The sequence below is a fragment of the Narcine bancroftii genome, chromosome 13, assembly GCF_036971445.1.
Source record: "Narcine bancroftii isolate sNarBan1 chromosome 13, sNarBan1.hap1, whole genome shotgun sequence".
Taxonomy (NCBI): Eukaryota; Metazoa; Chordata; class Chondrichthyes; order Torpediniformes; family Narcinidae; genus Narcine; species Narcine bancroftii.
Genome location: NC_091481.1, coordinates 17,029,993 through 17,055,400, shown reverse-complemented (window position 1 = coordinate 17,055,400; position 25,408 = coordinate 17,029,993). Strand labels below are relative to the sequence as shown.

Sequence of the window (25,408 nt, the reverse complement as noted above, 5' to 3'; positions counted from 1 at the left end):
CCTACTTCCAGTGGAGAGCTGTTGTGTGTTTTTTTTTGGCTCTACACTTCAATCTGGAGGTGTTCAGCTCTTGAAGACAAAGTCGAGTGAAATGGAAGGAATTTGAGCTGGCACACACACAAAAAATGCCAGAGTAAGAGACAAATAAAGAAAATATTCCTTCAATTAAAGCAAGCAGGCTCGAGAAGCAAGCAGAATTTTGCAACATGTACACATTGAAATCAAACTTAACTGCAGGAAAAATTGAAATGGTTTTCAGTCCCAGAAGAATAATTTGTTCCTTAAAATGGATCAGCTCTGGGAGAGGGAGGGTGAGGGGCATTAGGGAGAGGTTTGCTGTCTAAAATATTATTTGTGGTCATTCTATAAAATTCCATAAAGAATAAATATGACACTCCCCTCCTGGTTTACCATGTAGAATGTAGAACAGTTCACATGGCATTCTTAATGAATTTTGGTACTAGATCAACAGAAGGCATGATTTATTTTTTGCGCAGCAGCGCCCAACGCTTCTCTTAGTTTCTGATGGAGCATTGTTAACTAACGAATAGTGTATCCATCAGCATTTCAAATTCCAACAGGCTTGTTTTGTATTTATATGTGTTCATTTGTTTTCCTGAGGGCTTTTGTCCAAATATATTACAAGTCAGAATTCTCTGCAAGCATTAAGCTTGAAAAATGATCAAAGATATTGAATCAACATTTGCTTGTTTCTCAGTTTCTACTTTAATCAATTAAATCACCCATTACAACTTAAGAGGGAAAAGTTATTATCACTTCTGGTTAGACAAGCAACATGTGCCTTTATTAACAAAGCACATCCACATCTTCCATAAGGATTGGTAATCATCAGAAGGGAAAGAAATGCTTGAGTTTATCAGATACGAAAGGGCTTAATGTGTGCAGCACTGATCCCTATTGCCAGTCGACAAGATAAGAAGTCATATCCTCTAGTTGTCTGGTACTGAAAGATCTGAATGAATGCAAAGACATGTTTGGCCTTTATCCTCAGTTAACCCATTCCACAACTTCGTGAAGAATTAAACTGTAAAATTTCTGTCAATCAAACAGAATGTGGATTCAGAAATAAAAGTAAGGCTAGAACAAGGCAGAGCTTAGCATCGGCCATTGAAAGAAGAAGAGAGTGGGTGCTTCAGGCTGATGTCCCTTCCTCTGAGACCTGGACCTGAAACATTCATTTTCCTTTTCACTCCACAGATGCCCCTGACTTGGTGAGAATTTGCAATATCCTCTTCTTTTATTTCAGATTCCTGGTGCCCGCAGTATTCTCCTCTGGTGCTTTTCATATTCTGCTTTATACATTTCCCCTGTGGTCTAACTTGTGCTTGACATTCTAAACCAACCACTCTCAACGGGGGGCCATACAGCCACCCCAAATCTCCCTCCCCCACCCCTTGCTCAGAGCCACCACACATTTAAGGGGGGGCCAAAGATTGAAATCATAAAATATTTTCTGTTTTTTATGTAGTTGGTAGGAATGAAGGATGGAAGAAATCAACTAAACTAAAAGAGGGCCCATAAACCTTTCAGGTCACTTGTCCAAGGAAAACAAATCCAGTCAAGTGAAATATGAAATTCTGCAGATGCTGAGACCATCTCCATATTGGAGGAACAACACCTAATCTTCAGTCTGCGCAACCTCCAGCTGGATGGCATTAACATAGGCTTCTCTGGTTTCCATTGAAGATGCCCCCTCCCTCATCTTTGTCTCCATCTCCTTTCCTCTAGCTCTCTCTCTCTCTCTCTCTCTTCCCTTTTCCCTCTCTTCCCTTTTCCCTCTATTTCCTTTCAAAGAGCCAAAATAAATTCTCACCTTTCCTCTTACCATTTCCAGTTAACACCTTTTATGTGTTGTTCTGCACTCCTTCCCCTTCCATTCTTTATCCTTTAATACAGATGGGTGTCTATTTTCACTCATACCTTGAGGAAGGACTCAGACCCAAAATGTCGGTAATATATTTTTACCTCGTAGGGATGCTGAGTTCTCCCAGCATTTCTGTGTTTTGACAAACCCACCCGATCCAAGCTCTCCTCAATAACTGAAATGACCAAATCGAGCAACAGTGTGGTGAACCTCCCAGCACCTTGTACACAATTTTTAGATATACTTGTCCTGCATATGTATTATTTGTCTGTATGTGTGTTATGTCTAGTTGTATGTCTGCATGTTTTGCACCGAGGACCGGGTTATACTTGTACAATCAGATTACAATAAACATGACTTTACAGTTATTTAGGTTTCATTCCAGCAAACTCCCCATTTTTAAAAATTACACATGTTGCCTCTGAAGCTCAAACTAGAACAGCTATTCTCAAGGGGAGCCCTACACCAGCAACCCATTCCCCTCACCCCCATCCCCCTGGGAGCAACAGCACATTTAAGTAAAAGCCTGGTTTTCTTTTCACCTCGTGTAACACAATTTTTTTCAATTTTTTTTATGTGATCGGTTGAAGTACGGAAAAAAAACAAAACTTGACTACTTCACAAGAAGTGAGCCCATAAACTTTGAGCAGAATCCTAAGGAGGCCGTAGCTTTAAAAAAAAAGGTTGAGAATGGCTGTTCTAAACATTCAACATTTTTGTACATATTTCATGATTGGCAATTTATATCAAATGAATATAGGAACTATAATAAATAAAAGTGGGAGTAAGCTGATTGGCCTCCCCATGCCTGTTCTGCCATTCAATAAGGTCAGGAGTGATCTTTCACTTCAGCGCCACATTCCTGTACTGACACCATCTTCTTTGATTAGTTTAAGATGGACTGCAAGTTCCTGAACTTGAGATGCATAACTTTCCAAATCTTTTGACATGTTATGTTAATGTTTTGACATTTATATCTCATGAAGGAGTCAATTGTATTAAGGCCATCAATGTGTGTCAAGGGAACCCTAAGATGATATTTATAAATTTTTTTTTAGGTTAAATGGCTTTTTCCTGTGTTTCTGAGAGTAAAGCAGATTGCTGCGTAAAGATAGAGGGAATTTTAAAATAATTGCCCTTAAACAACACCATTTCGAGACCCTTAAATTTTTTTGGATTTCCTGCTTGCAAGCAAAATCAAATATAATGAAATAAAAGCACAGAAATCTGTTGGATGTGACTATTCCAAACTGTTTCACTGTTTGCTTTAAATGTCCAAGCTGAACTTTATGGTCATGGGATAACAGTCGTTTGAAGCACGTTATCATTTCATTGTTCCCTTATCTGAAGTTAAAATACTTCATAAAGAAGCCCTGACTTGAAATGAAGTAACTAACCAAGGTACAATAAAATGCTTGCATTTTTATTCATTTATTTTTGCACTATTGAAATAGCATGAGTGAGGCCACAATCAGAATGGGCTGTGCAGCATGTCAGTGGGATTAAACAATTAATAGATTTTACAGAATAGGTTCTTCATTGTCATGCATGCAGAATGAACTTTCCGTCAAGAAATATGATGATCAAGAATTTTTTTTTGCTACAGTTTATATTCAATGCTGCTTTTTGTTCAAGCATGGAGCCAAATGAATGCTAAAATTTTTCCAGTTGCTTAGAGAAGTAAGGATCACCATCAGTTTCCTCCACGCAACCAGAAAAAAGTTGGATTACACCATGTGGTATGTAATGTATGTTGGGAGAAAATGTAGTTAGCCTGAATATTAGGGGGATTTTAGAATGAGCAAAAGATGAGAAAGAATAGAAGAGTAAACCAGCACGAGGGATGAAAAAACCGTTAAATACCTCAATGAATATGTATTAAAAGGGGTTGGACAAATAAGAATAAACCAGCACGAGGGATGAAAAAAACCATTAAATACCTCAATGAATATGTATTAAAAGGGGATGGACAAACAAGAATAAACCAGCACGAGAGCTGAAAAAAAAACCAGCACGAGGGATGAAAAAACCGTTAAAAACCTTAATGAATATGTATTAAAAGGGGATGGACAAACAAGAAAAAACCAGCACGAGGGATGAAAAATACCGTTAAATACCTCAATGAATATGTATTAAAAGGGGATGGACAAACAAGAATAAACCAGCACGAGAGCTGAAAAAAAAACCAGCATGAGGGATGAAAAAACCGTTAAAAACCTTAATGAATATGTATTAAAAGGGGATGGACAAACAAGAAAAAACCAGCACGAGGGATGAAAAATACCGTTAAATACCTCAATGAATATGTATTAAAAGGGGATGGACAAACAAGAATAAACCAGCACGAGAGATGAAAAAAATCTTTAAATACCTCAATGAATATGTATTAAAAGGGGATGGACAAACAAGAATAAACCAGCATGAGGGATGAAAAAACCGTTAAATAACTCAGTGATTATGTATTAAAAGGGGATGGACAAACAAGAATAAACTAGCACGAGGAATGAAAAAAAGTTAAATACCTCAGTGAATATGTATTAAAAGGGGATAGACAAACAAGAATAAACCAGCACAAAGGATGAAAAAAACCGTTAAATACCTCAATGCATATACATTAAAAGGGGATGGACAAACAAGAATAAACCAGCATGAGGGATGAAAAAAATCATTAAATACCTCAATGAATATGTATTAAAATGGTATGGACAAACAAGAATAAACACAATTTTTTAATAAGACAAAGAATGATGAAGAGGAATGTAAAAATAACGCACATTGAACAAATATCTGTATGTTTGTGATAGAAAACAAAATCTACAAATAATCACAGTCCATGGGTCAAAAGAAATTGAGGAGTTATGATCACAGGAAAGTCATGAAAGTCGGAGCTTTGTTCAAGTAGTTATATTCTACACTGAGGAGGGGATCCAGTATGCTCTGCCAAGTTTCCGTGTTGGCTGTGAGAAAGGGACAATGAGATTCAGTAAAGGGAAATAGACAATTTAATAGTGTAGGCTTAAATTATAATGAGGAGAAATGTGAAGTTACTTTGGTAGGAAAAGGCAGAATATTTTAAGAAATAGTTGAAGACATTTGATTTTCAGAGATAATTATCTTCAAAGATGATTTGTGCATCCTTTCAATGGATCATGGGAAGTTAATGCAGAGCTCACAGTTAGAAAATTATGTTGGTCATTATTACATTGAAGTAGAATGTTAAAAATCAGCGACATCAGTGTGGCGTGCTTGCCTGCCAGTTGTCCTGAAGTTACTGAAGATGTAAGTGTGAAGCTAATGTAACCAATGGTCATTATTAGTTTAGGGTGATTTTTAACATTATTTATACAGTGCCTCAGTGAAACAGTTTTGATCTCCCCAAAGAAGGGTTAAAAATTTGTCTTGGACATCAAGCAAAAAAAAATTTCTGGACCAATTCCCTGTTTTGGGAGTTGGGCATTGAGGAGAAGTTGATTAGTATAAGGTCCTTCCTGTTAAGAGGTGATTGGATAGAAATATAGTTATTACAGGACTTGATAGATGTTAGTTCCTAACATTGAATCCTGGATTTGGGAATAGTGGTCTCAGAATAACAAGTTGCCTTTTAACGCTGGGATTGGAAGAAATGTCCTCACTCAAATAATCATGAATCTTGGGACTTACTCCCCTAGCAGGGTTTGGGGGGTTGCTCAGTTATTGTGAGCTGTCAAAAAGGAATAGATTTAAGAAGATGAAATAAATATGGGAATAGAGTTGTGAAATGCACAATGTAGAAGATCAACCATTGTACATTGTACCAGCTGGAATAGACAAATTAATAATTCTTCTCCTTATTTCTTAAGACATTTTCAAGTACTTTAGTACTGAAGTCCTCCCTGTACAATATTAACACCTTATTAGCTACATAAGTAAAGATTCAAAGGAACGACAGGGAAATTAATAAACACCCTGAATGTTCAAGGATCTATTGTGTATTTTACAGATTTCCAATTGGTTGTCATTTGTACCAGAATCACACACACTGGGGTTAAATCTCCGACAGTTTTAGTATTTCTTTCATTCAACTTTACAAGTAAGGAAACATGATTAGTTTATGTTGAGAATCATGATTACAGTTTTCAGCTTGTGAATTTTAGAAATACTTCAAAAGGTTCATAGTGTCAACTTCTTTCACCCTTTTAGCCACATCTCTAATATGTCAATAGAAAGGAATCTTATTACCAGCACAGAAGCGAAGGTTAACAAAGGTCAGAAGATTAAGAAGCCAGTGTATTGTTGAAGAACTTCCTCCTCCACAATCTGCACAATGTTACATACACCGACTGCCCAGCTTTTGCACAAGGGAATCATTCTCCAGGAGAACATAGCCAGCACACTGAGCTAAGGGAAGGTTCCATAAACGGCACATCTGATGCAAAGGAAATTACAGGAAATTATCCATTAATTATTTTTGCAGACTGGATTAAAACAATATGAATCATTACATTTTCCATTTTCACATTTTAAAATGGGGATTTATTAAAAATTGTCACAATATCTGGAGTAGTAAAATTCAGTAGAACAGCAGATACATTGCTGGGTTTACTTAACAGCTTTTAAAGGTGAAGCACATCATAGTTATGAGAGATTAGGTTTCTAGTAAGAAAGGTTTCATGAGAAATTTGCTCCTACTTAGAATATGTGAGATTATTTGAGCAAGGTTAAAAAATATTCAGGCTTTTCAAAATTCATTCAAGCTTTTGCATCCTCAGACAGAATTGCCTCGTACCAAGATTTCTCCTCGTGTATTCTGATATTTGTGCATGCTTCATTCCAAATCATAAACCCAGATACTATTTTATTCTCTGATGTCCTTTCCCTGTATGTGGCAAGGGCCTGTTCCATTCCCACCTCTCAAAGCTTCATGCAGCCCAGCACTAGAATGCAGGATGTTAATGTTTCTTTATTTTTGAATACTTAATTTTAAAATTTAAAACCACAATGACACCAATTATAATAAAATTCATATATAGAAAAATATATGTGGATAATAACAACCTCCCTCTCCCTCCCCATTGATACCCACCCTCCTTCCCTTATATCTACCCACTAAAAGTAAGAAAAGAAGATCATCAAATATATTATCTATATATAGATATATATATATATATATATATATATATATATATCTATATATATGTTTACCTACCTCGGCTGCACCATTTCATCGGATGCAAGGATCAACAACGAGATAGACAACAGACTCGCCAAGGCAAATAGCACCTTTGGAAGACTACACAAAAGAGTCTGGAAAAACAACCAACTAAAAAACCTCACAAAGATTAGCATATACAGAGCCGTTGTCATACCCACACTCCTGTTTGGCTCCGAATCATGGGTCCTCTACCGGCATCACCTACGGCTCCTAGAACGCTTCCACCAGCGTTGTCTCCACTCCATCCTCAACATTCATTGGAGTGACTTCATCCCTAACATCGAAGTACTCGAGATGGCAGAGGCCGACAGCATCGAATCCACGCTGCTGAAGATCCAACTGCGCTGGGTAGGTCACATCTCCAGAATGGAGGACCATCGCCTTCCCAAGATCGTGTTATATGGTGAGCTCTCCACTGGCCACCGTGACAGAGGTGCACCAAAGAAGAGGTACAAGGACTGCCTAAAGAAAGCTCTTGGTGCCTGCCACATTGACCACCGCCAGTGGGCTGATCTCGCCTCAAACTGTGCATCTTGGCACCTCACAGTTCGGCGGGCAGCAACCTCCTTTGAAGAAGACCGCAGAGCCCACCTCACTGACAAAAGACAAAGGAGGAAAAACCCAACACCCAACCCCAACCCACCAATTTTCCCTTGCAACCGCTGCAACCGTGTCTGCCTGTCACGCATCAGACTTGTCAGCCACAATTGAGCCTGCAGCAGACGTGGACATTACCCCTCCATAAATCTTTGTCCGCGAAGCCAAGCCAAAGAAATATATGAAAAGTTTAACTACTCAGCTGTGAAACCAAAACGTCTCACCAGAACAGATTGAGAGCTCAAATCTTCAAACCAAGAATATTCACATATGGGCTCCATACTTTTATAAAAAGATGTTAATGTTTCTTGTGGAAAAATGCACCTGCTCATTTCCTCCAGAAAGAACCAGACTCATTTATTTGTAAATGTGATTATTAATAATTTGTATGAAATAGCTCAGGGTTAAAATAAGTCTGATTGTCTGGATCATTTGTCCACACATGGTACATAGATTCAGTACCAAATGTGAGGGAACCATTCATGTTGTTGTCCTTGAAGACAATAGGAAGCTGGTTCAGGTAGATTTTCAAGGAGCTGAAGCAGAAATGAAGAAACACAGAGGATATTCCCCCTTCTACCAAACCACTTGACAAGACTCGATCCACTGACATTAAGTAGTTAACATGTCTACCCATATCTTAGTACAACATCATGAAATGGTTCTGAATTTTTCTATGATCACATAAGAATGAAATGTTTTCCTTTAACTCTGCTGGAATATAGAAGAAGAGGTACAAGGACTGCCTAAAGAAATCTCTTGGTGCCTGCCACATTGACCACCGCCAGTGGGCTGATATCGCCTCCAACCATGCATCTTGGCGCCTCACAGTTCAGCGGGCAGCAACCTCCTTTGAAGAAGACCGCAGAGCCCACCTCACTGACAAAAGACAAAGGAGGAAAAACCCAACACCCAACCCCAACCCACCAATTTTCCCTTGCAACCGCTGAAACCGTGCCTGCCTGTCCCGCATTGGACTTGTCAGTCACCAACGAGCCTGCAGCAGACGTGGACATTACCCCTCCATAAATCTGTACAACTGTACTCCAAATACAACGGCCTCTGAGTAAATAAACAAACCAGGCCTTACTGGCCCCTTTTAAAAGCCAAATACTACGTCCTTGTTCTTGTGACAGTTGAATATCAGCTGTGAATGTACTGGTAATACACTTGACTAACGTGAGTAGATATGTCAGCCTCTAAGGACTTAAGCAATTCTATTTGATACTGAAACTGTGCTGACCAATCAGACGTGCCATTTGTTAGCTAACCCCCCCCCCCCACGTTCTCTCAGGTGACACAATATATCCCATGTCCCTTATTGGAAATGTTGTTGAGGAGTGATCCCTATTGCCCAGATCAATATATCCCTTCACCCCAATGTGACTTTGTTGTTCGTGGGACCTGTTGAGTACAAATTGGTTATCACATTTACCACCTTACAGCACCTGAGAGCATATCCTAAAATGCTTTGGTATGCACAGAGGTCATGAGCAATGTTACATAACTCATGTTGCTAGATGAGAAAGCTTGCTGTGTGTAAATTGGCAGCTGCGTTTCCTAGATTATCTCCGAAACTGTAAAACTCTGTGCAAGCACAAAATAGCACAAGTTGCTCTGTCTTCATTTTAACCAGACTTGACTGTCTTGTTACACCAGTTAGTCTCATTAGTTGGTCTTTATTCCCTAGCATTCAGCAAGTGTATGGGTATTAGCTCCTGGTTGGACAAATGGCCCACATTCAGATCCAGTGAAGTCAACAAAACTGAATGTGTGGAATCCAACTGCTGACATGCATACACATGTATAGTTCTAATAGTGAGAGGCTATTTCTATCCATAATTCCCTCCCAAACCATCTTGCTTGGAAATCATGTCTGCAAGTGTTCTATTCGTTTAATAAAATATTAACTTATTAATCCTGGTGGTGGAATCTAATCCAAACACCATCCACTCACCCTTTCCACACCTGCTAATTAGTTGCAGTGGACACTCTGCTGTGCAGCTCAAGAGTAAGCTTTTTCCAAAAGCAACCATTAACACCAGCCATATATTCCTTGCTTGCTGCACCTTTCCTCTGCAGCTCTCCTGTGTTTTAGTTGAAATAGACCAAGCAAACTGGGTCACGGAGGTGCAGGCTCGCATTTGCTGACGTCACAATGGTCCCGGTGGGGGGTGGGGGGGCCCCGCAAAGGATCATGGGGGTCATGTTAATAAGCTCTTTGAGTGTTCCAGTAAAATCGGTTGGTTCAGCTCACTAACAGCTTCCATGTGGTTCTTCTTTCGTTTGTGGCACAGCACACCGACCCCACCAGAATAAATCTTTCCAGATGAGCACAAGTTCCATCTTCACACAGTTGCATGTCACATCACACAGAGCTTCAGAGAAGGAATTCTTTGCAAGCAAATCTATGTGCAAATCTGAACAGTTGTTAACATGTTACATCTTCCTTCCTTGAGAGTGAGGCATGATTTAGTTCATGATGAACTGAACAGTGATGACTGCGAAGAGGACCATTTTGAAATGAACTGATCGGGTGGTAGTGCCTTGATATGAAGTTCTGACACTTTGAAGACAGGAATATTTAAGTCAAGTTTATCTGATTGCACAAGTACAACCCGACAAAACAGCGTTCTCTGGTCCTCAGCGTAAAACACGCAGACACTCAACCAGACATAACACGCATACAGACAAGCAATACAGATGTAGGACAAATATTCATATATACAAATACATAAATATTGTTTCGTAAATATGAGAATTTCTGATGGGAAGTGTGAGGAATTCCTTTGGTCATTCTACATTCTCACTGCCTGTGGGATGAAACTCTGATGCTCTTTACTGACGGGAGCAGCTGAAAGATGCTGTGTGTGGTGTGGAAGGGGTCCTCAACAATTTTGCAGGCCTTCTTTAGACAACGATCCCAGTAGATCATGTTGATAGGGGTGAAAGAGACTCCAGTGATCCTTTCTGCTACTCTTATGGCCCTGTGGATTAATCTCTGATCCATTTCTCTGCAGCAATTGTACCACACTCTGATGCATTATTATTGATAACACTCAATTTCAAGCATGATGAAAATGTAGCCAGTTTTAGGAACTCAACACATAACATTCCCACGCCAAAATATTCATAACAAGACTCAGATCCAGTTTGCAATTAAATCAACACACTCTATTTTTCAATACAAAAGATAAAAATTAATTTAATCACCAGATTGTCTACTCCAGTACATGAGATACTGATTGTTGTCTTGTTCAGAGCCTACTGGGACAGATAAGCTAATATAGTCAGGGAAATTAAGGGAGTGAGAGGAATTTTGAACACATCTGATAAAGAGTTAGCCAAGTTTGGGTCCCAAGCCTCAGGTGTGGTTTAACCAACATTTAGCACAAATTCCCACCCAGGTACAAGAAATAAAACGTTCAGTGAATGGTGGTGTTCATCAAAACTGCTTGGATTCAGCAGATAGCATTTCAACTACTGCCCTCTGCTTATGGTGGCCAATTGTTCAGGAGTAGCCTCATTGTGGCATCAAATTCTTGCAGTGCCTAAAATGCCACTTACCATTTGAAGGTCATTGATGCTGGAGTTGTGAAGAGTATTTCTGCAAAGTACTGAGGACTTCCTGGGAATATGTCAAGGTCCCACTATTAATTCAGGGATTGACTAAGGAGCTCTCAGTAGAAAATTGGAATAACAAGCAGAACTTCAACATATATTGCACCATAACTACTTACCCTATTTTTAAAAGGACTCTTTCTTTTCCACTTCATTGTTTGTTTTATTTCTCCGCTCTGTGTTGCACAGTCAGTTGTTTACATTTATTTATTTGTTTACGTGTGTACATTGTGTACAGATTTTTTTGCACTACCAATAAGTGGTAATTCTGCCTGGCCCACAGGAAAGGAATCTCAGGGTTGTATGTGGTGTCATGTAGTCCTCTGACAATAAATCTGAAACCTGAATCTATAGAAATGTCATAATATAATTCTCAGAGGTTGGAAACCATATATCCAAGTAGATGGATCAAACAGAAGTATTTAGTGGAAGAGATATTAACGGGTTAAGTGAATGGACAAAGCCCTGTTGAAATGTTGTGAAAAGAACATCATTAAAATAATCCTTTTTCCATAGATTATACAAATATTTATTTTATAACTTACTTTGTGCATTTTTGCCTGTCCAAAATCAATAGTGTTGGGCAGTGCAGAGAGGAAAATTCCATTATTGTTTTGCAGTTTCTTACACTCCCAGTGCTGGCCTCCCAGAAACACCCATTTTTGGCCAATACCCAGAGTTTAACTGCAGTTTTCTCTGGGCACAAAAGATCTGCTTTAGAGAAAGCATCTGATTATATTGCCATGTGTGGTACCTGTTATTAAGTGTGTAGTGCATCAGTACATGAACTTGGAATAAATTTCCAAGTTCTATTACTCAGGGCAAGACAACAGTGGGTCTTTGGATCTTAGTACATATTACAGAATATTAAACTATTCAATGGCATTTGCGTGGATTGCCTGTGTAGACTTTTTGAAATACATGATTACGAGTTTTATTATTATATACTAAGATCTAGACGTTAACACACCACTAATTAAGTGGATGTATTGATACAGCAGCAGTAATTGTCAATTAATTCCTCAAGTCTTAATTCATATCTGCTTTGTATCTTGAATATTGTGCTAGGTGATTATATATAATTTTCTTTTTGCATTCTGCTCTGACAAAAAGATGATATTGTTTTAGCGTGATTTGCACCATAATGGCCGAATCCCTGAGTTTGTACCTCATGTGTTTGACTAGTTGGGGTGAAGCAATAACTCATGGCTTTGCTCCAAATCATGTATCCTGTGCAGAACCTTGTGAGAGCAGTACCCACTTTATTGTGTTTAAGGCTCAATGTCAACCTTTGTGTAATAAATTGTATTAGGTTTAAATTCACAGAACTAAACATATCTCAGTGCATGGTGAGACTCAACTCCCAATAATATTTAGGTTGGACCACCTCTGGAGTGAAAAACTACCTGAAATTTGAGGCTCAAATGTTCTGATCACATTTCATTGGGGGCAAGGTTTGTTTGCTTTTGTGTTACCTACATCATTTTAAATCAAGTCTCTATAGGATTTACTCGAACCAATAAGACATGTCATTCCTGACATCGGTACTTGCACATTATGGAGAGGAAGTCTAGGATGCATTGGAAAGTTTCTGACCTGCCCCCAGAGCTGAGGGCCAAGTGCTGCTTCTTTTGAGATGGTCCCTGGAGTCGGTTCTGTGAGTTCTAGCACGTTTATATGGAACTATGGTTCAAACACATGTCTTCAGCTACAGCAAAGTGCACCCACCCCAACCCCAGCTCTGATCTCTATCATCTCACCCCAAATTGAAAAGTTAAATCTTGATCGCTCACTTTTTGATAATATTGTTTTTAAATTAAAGTAAGAAAAAAAATTAAGTTAATTTATTTAAATTTGCTTCTAAGCAAATTTACTCTTTCATTTTAATATTTCTTATTTAAATTGTTTTTCATGCCTTTGATCATTAGAGATATTTAATGGCAGTTCCTTGGCAGCTGGCGGTAGTGTCATCTAAAGGCCATCAGCATGGTCCAGAGTCAAAGCCTTAGGATCTGCTCTCCAGAGGCCCAGTCATTGACTGTGGACTGGGCTGTTTTGTGCAGCAAGGCTTGGACTTGATGGGAACAATCAATGAACAAAGCTGCGAGATCAGCATGGAGTGTAGCAAGGAACAAGCAGGGTCAAACACAAACCAGCCGATGCCTTTTAGCAACACAAAACTGGCAAAATGAAGGGAGCAGGTGTCGGACTCTGGCTTTACCCTACCCTCAATTTAGTCTAGGTGTCGTCTGAGTCCAGCGTGCTCGTTCAATGAAGTGATAGGAGAAGGTATTCGGTTCAAAATCAGTTCATTACACAGCACAAAAATAAAGCTTTACAGAGCTCAGGTTCAGTCGTTAGTTCATAGGTCACCTGCTCAGTGAGCTATTCCCCAAGACTGACTCCTACTGTCAAGTCTCTTCTGTTTATATAGATCAACATTATTACACTGAACAAAAGTTGGCTTTCTTTGTTAGATTCATTGCATAAGATTTATCTCAAGCAATTTCCTGCTCTGCAGTTATCTAGGGTGTAGACCTCCCATCTTAATCCTCAAGGCCAGAACATCCTGTTGTCTTGATCAGAAATCAATTCATACCCCATATATTTCTAATTATTTCTTTGTACTCATCTGGCCATAGCCTTCTGTTCTGCTCAACACCTCCTCATGTCTTAGCATTCCCCCTAGATTGGTTCATACATTTTCTCTCTTTTATGTTTGGAGACAGCAAATTCTTCAGCCAACTTTGCTACATACTGTGGCTGTTACTTAATTGCATTCCTATTTCCCTTAAACAGTATACTTGAAGTAAATAGTAAATTGTTACATAGTACTGGATTAATGAATACATAATGAATAGTACATAGGCATATTTTCTATGATTACTTAACCCCTTGGTTCCAACACAGGTAGCAGGTGGTTGAGCAACTGCAAATCTAAGAAGCTGCCTGAGCAGGTACAGGAACAATGATGAGGCCAGAGCAACAAGGAGGCTGAAAAGTAAGGATGGAGACTTCAGGTCTTGGGCTCAAAAGCAGCAGCTAACTTGAACTTTTTTTTAAAAATTAGAGATACAGCACAGTAGCAGGCCCTTCTGGCCCAAGAGCCCACACCACCCAAATAATGATCAGTTATTCTTCTCAGCCAGTACATCTTTGGAATATAGGAGCAACTCCACGCAAACATGGGGAGAGTGTTCAAACTCCTTACGGTCAGCGCCAGATTCGAACCCTGGTCCCGGTCACTGAGTCTGTAACAATGCCATTTCTTGAAGACCCAAAGGACAGAAAGGGAAAGAAATGATGAACCAATAAGGATGGAAAAGAGGAGATGAGGCCAGCTACAGAGCTTAACTTAATGCAAGGAACAGCTGGTGAGGCTCCATACCTTCTAGTTTGGAACTAAAATGTAGACTTTTAATCAAAAATGTATCAAAGGCATAAGATGGAATCATTTTTAGTTAACTTAATCGTACTACACGTCAGCAGGCCCTTCCAGCCCACGAGCACATGCCGCCAAAATATCCCAAACAACCTACAACCCCCGTACGTTTTTAGAAAGATAGGAGGAAACCAGAGTATCGGGATGAGACCCACGCAGACATAGGGGGAACATATAAACTCCTTACAGACAGTGCTGTTACAGTGTCGCACTAACCGCCACATTAACTGTGTCGGCCTACATTAACCCTACGTTTATTGAAAAGTAGGTATAATTTACCTCTAATATTAATCCAAAGAAATAGGTAACAGGCCAGAGGATTTATTGAACATATTTTGAAAGAACATTGTTGCTCAGAAGATGAAAGGTTTTCAGATAAGTGGGTCAGGCAGCGTTTCAGTAGACAGACAATCGAGGTTATACAGGAAGGTAGATGGTCAATGTGACGAGCAGCAGCGTGAAGAAAATGAATAGAAATAATCCAAATGGTCATTCTTCAATGTTGACTGTTTGAAGTGCTTTTGGGAATATTCTTCCAGCTATTGGTCAGCTCATAACCATTTTACTTGCAATTTTAATGGCTAATTTACAATTGTCACTGGCATGTGAAAATAAAAAGAATCTGCTGCCTCGCCATGTCAGTCGGATGCAGGTGGTTGCTTATGTGTCCAGAAAGAATCGAATGAAAACTAATCGCGTTTGGGATTGCAGTGACCACATGGAATCAAGCGGCCAACCTTCCTATCAAAGTGGAGAGGCTCCCAAAGAGGAGCATGTGATGTTCTTGTCTCGTGTCCACATTCTGTACTTTGTCATGCAATCTGTTTAACTCCAGCAGGCAAAAACCGGTGGGAAAGGCTGTTTATAAACGTAACACTCTACTCTTCTATGCCAGCAGGCCTTGTTTATTTTCCTGGGAATATAAAAACTTTCAGAGAGAGGGATCTGACTGTTATGTAGAAGGAATCTGAAGCAGTTTGAGCAAAAGAAGCCAACTGTCATTGAGACACTGTAACTAAAGTAGGAGGACATGATTTGACAGCACAGATACACTCAGTCTTCAGACTTCCTACAGATGACTGAAATTCAGTGATGGCTCAAGAAATTGCTACAGATTATCATTGCGACATATCAGGTTTTCCCTCTGTTATGCATATACTGGTGTCGGTGCTGCACAGTTGTTCAGCAAAAGGAGGTGTAAGGTGCTCCTTCCATCCGTTAGGTCACCCTTGGGCAAGGTGTAGTACCTGTTCAGCCTCCCAGTCAGGGTCACAGGAAGCCATGGATTGCAGGTGGTTTCTACAGGTACAAGCAGATTTTACAAATTGGAATTTATGGTTGTAAAGCAAAAAAAACACTGGGCAGATGAATCTGCTGATCAATGGCCAGGGTTATCCGTCCAGTAGGGACACTGCAACTGAAGAAGTCAACGGGAACCACTTCAGTATTTTTTTCCTTGTATAATCATGAACTCAACATCGATCACGGTCTCAGTTCAAAGATGGAACCTTCACCGAAGGAGAACGGGAGGCAACAACTACAATTCGGAGGGTCAGAGATCGTGACGGATGGAGAGACATGATCACCCATGCTGAACGGCAAGGCTCCTGAATGATGATGTTTATATTACAGAGGTATTTTGCTGCGTACATAAAACTTAGTGCCAGAAACATGTACCTTATAAAGGAAATTTACATGTCATAGTTCCAACATGTGCATGGCCATCAGCAAATGCAATGGTGTAATTATCCTTTACATATTCTTGTAGAGACCTGTGGAAAGAAATCCACATATATATTAATACCAAAAATATTTTGTTCATAGGGTGTCAAGGTTAGCTGTTACAGTGCCAGTGATTGGGACTGGGGTTCAAATCTCGCGCTGTCAGTAAGGAGTTTGTAGGTTCTCCCTGTTGTCTGTGTGGGTTTCTTCTTGGTGGCCCTGTTTCCTCCCACTGTTCAAAAACGTACCGGGGGCTGTAAATCAATTGGGTGTATTTTGGAGGCACAGACTCTTGGGCCGAAAGGGTCTGTTATTGTGCTGTATGATTAAATTTTTAAAAATGTTTTAAATTAAAAATTCTTCTCATAATGCCTCCTCTCCAACCTTGTCCTGAAAAACATGGCTTTGCTTTGTGTAATCTGTGAGAGCTGAATTGCTGCCTGTTTCACACTCCTGTAACAAAACAAACCTTATCCAAACACCAGGCCAGCTGTGATGAAAATGCCAATACACTTTCAACATTCCTTCCCCTTGACAGTTTGTTCATAACATTGACAAGTCTTTGGGCATTGAGCTGAAGTCTATCAAAGCTCAATATTGTCTGGCGCATGTGGAGAGGGGGTAGTGTTGTAATTTGTTTCAAGAGAGTAATTATATGCTTTTCAACATGCTTTATCATTTTCTGTAGAGTTTTCCCACCTTATAAATGTTACATTGTGTTTCAGAAAGGAAATGCATGGGCCTTTGTTAGAAACCAGAGAAAGATTATCAGTTTGATTTTAATCCCACCCAATTGGCAGCAGTTTAATTGGGCCATGTAATGTTTCTCGCTGCCTTCCTCAGGTCACAAATTCGATGGACCACCAATAAAGAGCAGTGCAGTCTTTCTTGAAATAAATCAGCTGTGTTCCAATAAAGCCATCCAAGTTTGACCAGAGACGTGCGCAAGGTAGCGGCTGTGTCCCTCTGCAAAAAGAAACTGACTCAGAAGACAGCCAAAAAATGCATCCTTTCCATTTTCATTTTACTTCCCATTTTATTATTTCTAAATAAATTCAAGTGAAGTTTACTTAAATCGAAGCAGAAAGGAAAAGAGGTCGAAAGTGGGGATGGTACTTCACCTTCACAGGTCAACAATTTCTCCCCCGAAAGCAGCAAGTTCTGTGACATTAGAAACTTTGACAACAATGATGGATTTTCAGTGTCTGTTTTCTGAGAAATGTCCTGACTTAAACTATGGTATCCAGTGGGGAGGACCCTATCACAAATGCTCTACTCTCCCAACGGAGGATTCTCTGAAAGAAATCTCATCCCAAGGAAAGAAATGTTCTGCGACCAGAAAGATACAGAGGAACATGGGAATCCACTGACAAACGTAGCAGAAGATTTTCTTATGTGAACTGAGACTTTGTTATGGTCTTGCGCCACATTGGCAAGTTGACACTCATTGTTGACATGAAGGGGTCAGAGCTCAATGTGGAGCCACATTTGGCCAAAGCAGACAGTGATAAGCTCGGTTCCCTAAAGGACATTGGAAAGTGGGGACTTGTAATGGTTCAGCAGCTTTCCTGATATTAACTCACACATTAATGGAGTAAGAATTTACATTTTGTCCATTCACCTGACTGGCATGGAAGGGGGGGTGTCCTCTGGCAGCTCAGACAAATAAGACTGAGGGATGGAGAAGAGAGAGCTATCCCCCCTCCCCCTGTTTGCTAGTGTGCCCTCCCTCCCTTATCCACCTGTTACCTGCTGGCTGTGGGACTGTGCTCCTCCCCTACCCCACCCTCACCATTTTGTTCAGGCACCTGCCAACATTTTTCTCATCCTTTGATGAAGGACTAAAGCCCAAAATATTGGTTATGTATCTTTATCTTTTCTTTATAAAGTATACTGTTTGACCAGCTGGGTTCTCCAGCATTGTGTTCTTTGCTCTATCAAGTTAATTGGATGTGATTTGCCTAAACCAAATCCAAAGTGGTCTTCTCTAATCAATCGAAACTTGTCCAAGTGACTGATAATTCTGTTCCAGATTATTGGTTGCAGGGTTCTTCCCCTTCAAAGATTTAAACAAATTGGCCTGTAGTTACAGGATATATCTCTGCACCCTTTATATAAAAAAATGTGTACCTTTTACAATTATCCAGTCCTTGGAGACCAGCCATGAACATGTATCTCTTTGAACATTATACTAATGTACAAATTAAGGGCAGAATAGAATGTGGCTGGTTTGAATATTAACTCAACCTCACATTTGCATCCACCAGCCATCACTCTACACCCCACTTCTGCATGAAAAGTAATTAGTTTCCATCGCTCTTGAGGAAGAGAGAGAGGAAATTTCTTCTTTTACCTCAGCAACCCATCAAGGCCAGGTCATCTATCCACTTCATTATAGCTGGGCTTTCTAGCAGCTCCTTTTCATCACATTTCAGCTGAGAATCTTGGATTGTTTTGTCCTCTGGTAAGACTCCAACTGCACTTCCTCCATGGTAAAGACTGGCATGAAGAAGTCCCTTTGACTGCTCATCCTCCATGGAAAACTTCCTGCTTTTCTCTTTAATCAGTCCAACACTATAAGCATTTTCTCATTCACTTGGTTGTTGCCAGTGGATGGAAGAATGGAGTTGAGGTTACAATCAAATCAGCCATGATCTTACTAAATGGTAGAACAAACGAGGGATCGAAAAGCCTACTCGTTCTCCTAACTTTGTGTTTTGTATAATCTTCAAATATTCACAAATTCAAAAGCATGGAGAATATTTTTGGGTTCCCTTTTGCTTTTGCTGTCAGTCATTGATCAAGCTCCTTGTATCTCAACATCCCTTCTTCTCTCTGAGCTATTTCCAGATCTAAGTCTAGCAATGGCATCTTCCTTGTTGGAACATAATGAAAGTTCTCCACTTCTTTGCTCTTTTTATCCTTGCAGTCCCACTTAATGTCTTAATACATTCAATGAAGTCATCTGTACTGATTCCTTGTTCAGGGAATTTCATTGGTTCACATTCCTTATCTCTGTCTTAAATTGACTCCCTGAATCTTGAGGCTATGTTCCCCAACTCTAGTCTCACCTGCCAATGAAAACAACCTTTCTCGTTGTCTTATCTATCCCTTTCCTGAATTTATATGTTTCTATGAGATCCGCCCTTCATCCTTCTAAACTCCACAGGTATGGTTCCAGTCTATTCAATCTCTCATCATAATCTAACCTCCTCATGTCTGTACTCAACCTGGTGAACCTCCTCTGCACTGGCTCCAAAGCTTGAATATCCTTTCTCAAGTAAGGAGACCAGAACTTGAAACTTGTAGTCCAGATGTCCCCTCACCAGGTCTTGGTACAGTTGCCCTGCTCTTGAAATCAATCTCTCTTGCAAAGAAGACCAGCATCCCATTTGCTTTCTTGATTAACTGCAGCACTTACATTTTTGTGAGTACTCTAGTGCTCTGAGATCTTTGCACAACAGCTGCTGTTTTTCACCTTTTGAATAATATTCTGATGTACAATTTTTCCTTCCAAAGTGGATGATCTCACATTTACCAACGTTGTACATTGCATTTTTAGAGGTAATCTAAAAGTATTCAAAGGGAAGAATGGAGTCTCTTTGATTGTTACATCCGATTTACCAAGTAATGCACATATTCAGCTGTCTGTCACAACAGGCAGATCAAAGGGAATCTTTCTGCTATGCTTATATTGTTGATAGGATGTGGTGAAGGAAGGAAATTTGCTGCTCCCAATGCTCTATTTGGAAACCCATGTGCTCTTTTAGTTTGCACTCAGAGAGAGAGAGAGGGAGAGAGTAGCTTTCGTCTCATTACAATTCTTTTCTTCTTCTTTGGCTTGGCTTCGCGGACGAAGATTTATTCAGCCTCAGATAATCTGACCAATTGCTGCCACTTTCAGCTATTTAGTGTGTACAGTGCTGTCGTTCATAAAACAGACAGAGGAGGATGAACCATCGCTCTTGAGGGAGGGGATGTAATATTAGCCTTGGACATTGTAACATAACAGAGGCAGCACCTCTGAAATGTAAGGGATTGGAGAAATTGAAAGAATCGTGGATTAAATGTTCAAACCTGATGGATTCCAAAATTGTGAAAGATTTTGCCTTTTGCATCCTTTCAGACCATGAGCCTACATTCCCATGAATCTATTGGAGGTGCAGCTCGAACTATAATTTTGAACATATTTTTTAGCTATTTGCTCTTTTTTCCCTTAAATGATGGCTGCTCTGAATTGAATAATGAAATGAAGTTGCCAATAGCAAGAAATTAGATTTGATTTGCAATATCAAGCCATCAAGGAAAATGATCAAACAAAAGTGATTCATTTGTTCCACCTGTTCATTTGCAATCTTTAATTATCTAATTGAAAGGTGGGCCGAAATCCACATTGTGAGGCAGTAAAATGGCACGAGGGTGCCACGTGCAGACAGGAGCAGATGGATATCAATTTGGGTGACACCTGTGACAGCCGGAGTACTCATTGTGCTGTCTCATTTACAGCTGCTCTGCTGAAAGCTGAATATTGACTTTAGCCAGTGGCACGACCCGAAAAGAAAGCTGTTTTTTACACTTTGGCCTGAAAGCATCTGGCATCCTATTGCTGGAAGGGAAAGCAAAAAAGCACATTTGTGCACTATGCAAGGAGTCTAACATTCCATGCAATAGACAGTGCATTCGATAACTGCCATTAGAATTCCAGAGTGGTATTTGTGTCCAGATGCTAATATGCAAACAAAATGTGTTATTGAACTAATTCATAATAGATTGTCTTGTTTCTTCAATGATCTGAACTTCGCAGTTCTAAATGTCAAAGGATTGTGAGGATGGTAATTTGAGCCTTTTGGCTGCAGGATGCAATAGCACTGACTTATTTCACTAGATTAGCAGTACTACCCAAACCATCATCCTATCTCCTAAATGAGACTATTAGGGATAAAAGTAAAAACACAAAGCAGGTCAAGCAGTGCCCTTTATATAGCAAAGGTCAAAATACGTAATCAATGATTCAGGCTTGAGCTCTTCATCAAGATATGGAAAAATGACGGCACGCATCCGAGCAAAAGAGTTAGGGCGGAGGCATGGTCGCAAAGACAGGAGGTGATAGGTGGAGAAGGGAAGTAGGGAGAGGACAACAGTGTTCAAAGGGAGGAGGGATGGGTAGGTGAAGGGAGGGGGAAGAGAGGGAGGAGAACTGGAAAAGAGAAGGGAAGGAGGGAGGGTGAAGAAGGTAAGCAGAAACCAGAAAAGTCAATATTAATGGCATCTGGTTGGAGAGAGCCATTAGGGGATTTGAAATGGCCTTGTACTACCAATCAACCACAATCAGACAGAGAATCGAGATTAATAGGTGTTAATCACCTTAAAGTGTCAGCACAGCTTGCATGTGGCTGGTTCCAAGGCAGGTACTGAGAGAGGGGTTTGGGTGTAACAGCCTTTATGGGGATATCTGGGAGGGAGGAGTCACAGGTTCAAGGGGTGGGCCAGCTAGCTCATACACATTTCATCAGATGCAAGGATCGACACACAACGAGATAGACAACAGACTCTCCAAGGCAAATAGCGCCTTTGGAAGACTACACAAAAGAGTCTGGAAAAACAACCAACTGAAAAACCTCACAAAGATAAGCGTATACAGAGCCGTTGTCATACCCACACTCCTGTTCGGCTCCGAATCATGGGTCCTCTACCGGCATCACCTACGGCTCCTAGAACGCTTCCACCAGCGTTGTCTCCGCTCCATCCTCAAAATTCATTGGAGCGACTTAATCCCTAACATCAAAGTACTCGAGATGGCAGAGGCCGACAGCATCGAGTCCACACTGCTGAAGATCCAGCTGCGCTGGGTGGGTCACGTCTCCAGAATGGAGGACCATCGCCTTCCCAAGATCGTGTTATATGGCGAGCTCTCCACTGGCCACTGTGACAGAGGTGCACCAAAGAAGAGGTACAAGGACTGCCTAAAGAAATCTCTTGGTGCCTGCCACATTGACCACCGCCAGTGGGCTGATATCGCCTCAAACCGTGCATCTTGGCGCCTCACAGTTCGGCGGGCAGCAACCTCCTTTGAAGAAGACCGCAGAGCCCACCTCACTGACAAAAGACAAAGGAGAAAAATCCCAACACCCAACCCCAACCAACCAATTTTCCCCTGCAACCGCTGCAACCGTGTCTGCCTGTCCCGCATCGGACTTGTCAGCCACAATCGAGCCTGCAGCTGACGTGGACTTTTACCCCCTCCATAAATCTTCGTCCTCGAAGCCAAGCCAAAGAATATATATATATATATATATATATATATACACATACACATATATATACTTTATACTTTATATCTACTTTATATATATATATATATATACACACATATATACTTTATAGATATATATATATGTATATATTGCTAAAAATATGGGATGGAGAGTGCTTGTCGGTCAAGGGACTTTTACTGGACCACCATACACCCAGAAATGATGGTGTACAGATGACATGCAATTGGTGAAAAGGGATGAAGCAAAGATGCTGATGAGCCCAGAAGAGTTGCATCAGAAGCTGATGGAACTTACAGTGAAAGGACATAAAAGAGTATGTTTCATCAAACTCTAAAGCAATGAGGTTGCATACAATGCTGGAGGAAGGCCAAACCCAGATCTCAAGGTGGCGTGATTCAAGGTGGCAAATTATCTGTCTGCCTCCTTGGCAGCAGGGGATGAATCATGTGGTCAGGCTAGGAAAGGGAAAGGAGAACAGTTGTCTGAAAGGAACAGTATTTAATCTTCCTACAAAAGAGCCTTTCCAGTGTTATTTTCAGATTGCAGAACCAAGGAACTCCCACCCCATGTCATTAGAAGAGAATTATGTGCTGTTCTACAGAATTTCCTTGTTCCCTTCAACATATGCAATCGACATTCAAAATTGGCTGGGAACACTTGGCTGAATATTTGGCTCATTGAACAGACTGTTGATTCAATTCATCTTCTACCAAACACCCATAACCAGAGAGCCCACTGATATTGCTGACAGCATCACCTTAAACATCTTCCCTTGGGTGAGAAGAACATGGAATAGCCTCAGATGCCATTTGGTCAACCTTCCTATACTCTGTGATTGAGCATCTGACCTGGTGCCCTAATTCAAAATGAGTATTGTCGGACTCTGGCTTTACCTTACTCTTAATTTAGTCTATGTGTAGTCTGAGTCCAGCGCGTTCTTTGAATGAAGTGATAGGAGAAGGTATTCGGTTCAACAGTCAATTTATTACACAGCACAAGAATAAAACTTAACAGAGCTCTGGGTCACTCATTAGTTCATAGGTCACCTGCACAGTGAGCTACTCCCCAAGACTGACCCCTATTGTCCAGTTGGTTCAGTTTATATAGGTCAACCTTATCATACAGAACAAAAGTTGGCTTCCTTTGCTAGATTTCATTATCATACAGAACAAAAGTTGTCTTCCTTTGCTAGATCTTTTTGCATAAGGGTTATCACCAGTCATCTCCTGTTTTGCAGATATCTGGGGTGTCGCACTCCCATCTTAATCCTCCAGGCCAGACTATCCTGTTGTGTTGATCAGAAATTAATTCATCCCCAGATATTTCTAATCACCATTCTGTTCCTGTCTGGCCAATTTCTGCTGTTCTCTTTAACACCTCCTCCTGCCTTAATCTTCCTCCTAGACTGGTTTTCCATTCCCTTTGTTTCGTGCAGGCCATTCTTTGTTCTGGTCTGGCCTGTGTCTCCTGTGCTACTCACCACCTCCTTCAGTTGGAGCATTCCTCCTAAATCGTTTTATGCATTTCCTCTCCCTGTATTTGGGAGCAGACCATTTTGCTCAGCCAACTTTGCTCCATACTGTGATTGCCACTTCATCACATTTCTTTTTCCCTGAACCATGCAGTAAATATACACTTATTAATTAATCATTTCTTTCATACTGTTTTAACCCCTAGATTCCAACAGGATTGAGCATCCAGAGGAACAAGAAATGCAAAAAATTCACTTGGCATTTTTGATTGTCAAGCTATATTAAGCTGTAAAGGGTGCAGAAAAATTTTATGAGAATTTTATTGGATCTGGGGGCTTGAGATCACAAGATATAGGAGAAGACGTAGGCCCATTGGCCCATCAAATCTGCTCCACCATTCTAATCATCCTCCCACTCAGCCCCACTCTCAGGCTTTCTCCCTGTAACCTTTGATGCCCTGACTAATCAAGGACCTGTCAATCTCTGGCTTAAATACACCCAGTGACTTCATTTCCAACACAGCTGCCTGTGGCAACAAGTTCCGCAGACTCACGACCCTCTGACTAAAGAAATGTTTCCGCATCTCTTTTTTAAATTGATGCCATTTTACCCTGAAATGGTAGACATTTGGTTGGCATGACGGAGTTGGGTCAAGGGTCTGCTTCTTCTGTACGGCTCCTTGGCTCTATATTTAATAAAAGTTGGGATGACAAGATGAGGGGAACTTTGTAGAAAATGTCCAGTTTTAGCTAATCTGATTAATAAGGAGTTTAATGAGTTTAGCGCACGAAGCATGTGAAACCTAAGAAGGTACAAATAAGTTGTGCATGTCACCTTACCACATTAATGTGATTGACTATCAAAGTTTGCCCGTGATGGATTAAAAAAGACAAATAAAAATGAAGAGGAGTACTTTAGGAACATTACAAGGAACATTGAGGAGTTCAGGTGCCACCCTGAGTGAAGTTTGTGTTTATAAACTCGATGTGATATCTTCTTTGCTGATGGGGGCAATTAGTGGAAATGGAAGTCAAACATTTTATCATGAGATGATCTGCAACTGATCATCTTTCTCCTGTGTCCCAGCAGTGTGAAAGAAGACACATTGTGCTTTGCAAATGTTTATTTTCTTGTTTTGTGACTGAAGAGCAGCATGGAGGCACAGCAGTTCTCCCTGCAACTGTGTGCATTCCCTGCAGGGGG

At 40.4% G+C, this 25,408-nt stretch overlaps 1 protein-coding gene and 1 long non-coding RNA gene across 23 annotated transcripts in view; one reads left to right on the top strand and one right to left on the bottom strand.

The window, feature by feature from the left end:
* The window catches only part of LOC138748550 (uncharacterized), a 54,709-nt gene extending 44,932 nt beyond the window's left edge, over window positions 1-9,777 (bottom strand). For 9 of the 10 annotated variants that reach the window (XR_011348134.1, XR_011348136.1, XR_011348137.1 and 6 more), the window contains exons 1-3: window positions 9,631-9,777; window positions 6,104-6,290; window positions 2-107 (exon numbers count right to left, since the gene is read on the bottom strand). This is a non-coding gene — a long non-coding RNA (uncharacterized lncRNA). The remainder of the gene's footprint in view (window position 1; window positions 108-6,103; window positions 6,291-9,630) is intronic. The other variant, XR_011348139.1, reaches the window with a different exon arrangement.
* The window catches only part of sema3c (sema domain, immunoglobulin domain (Ig), short basic domain, secreted, (semaphorin) 3C), a 270,171-nt gene that overhangs the window by 197,317 nt on the left and 47,446 nt on the right, over window positions 1-25,408 (top strand). The gene's annotated exons all lie outside the window — the stretch shown is intronic.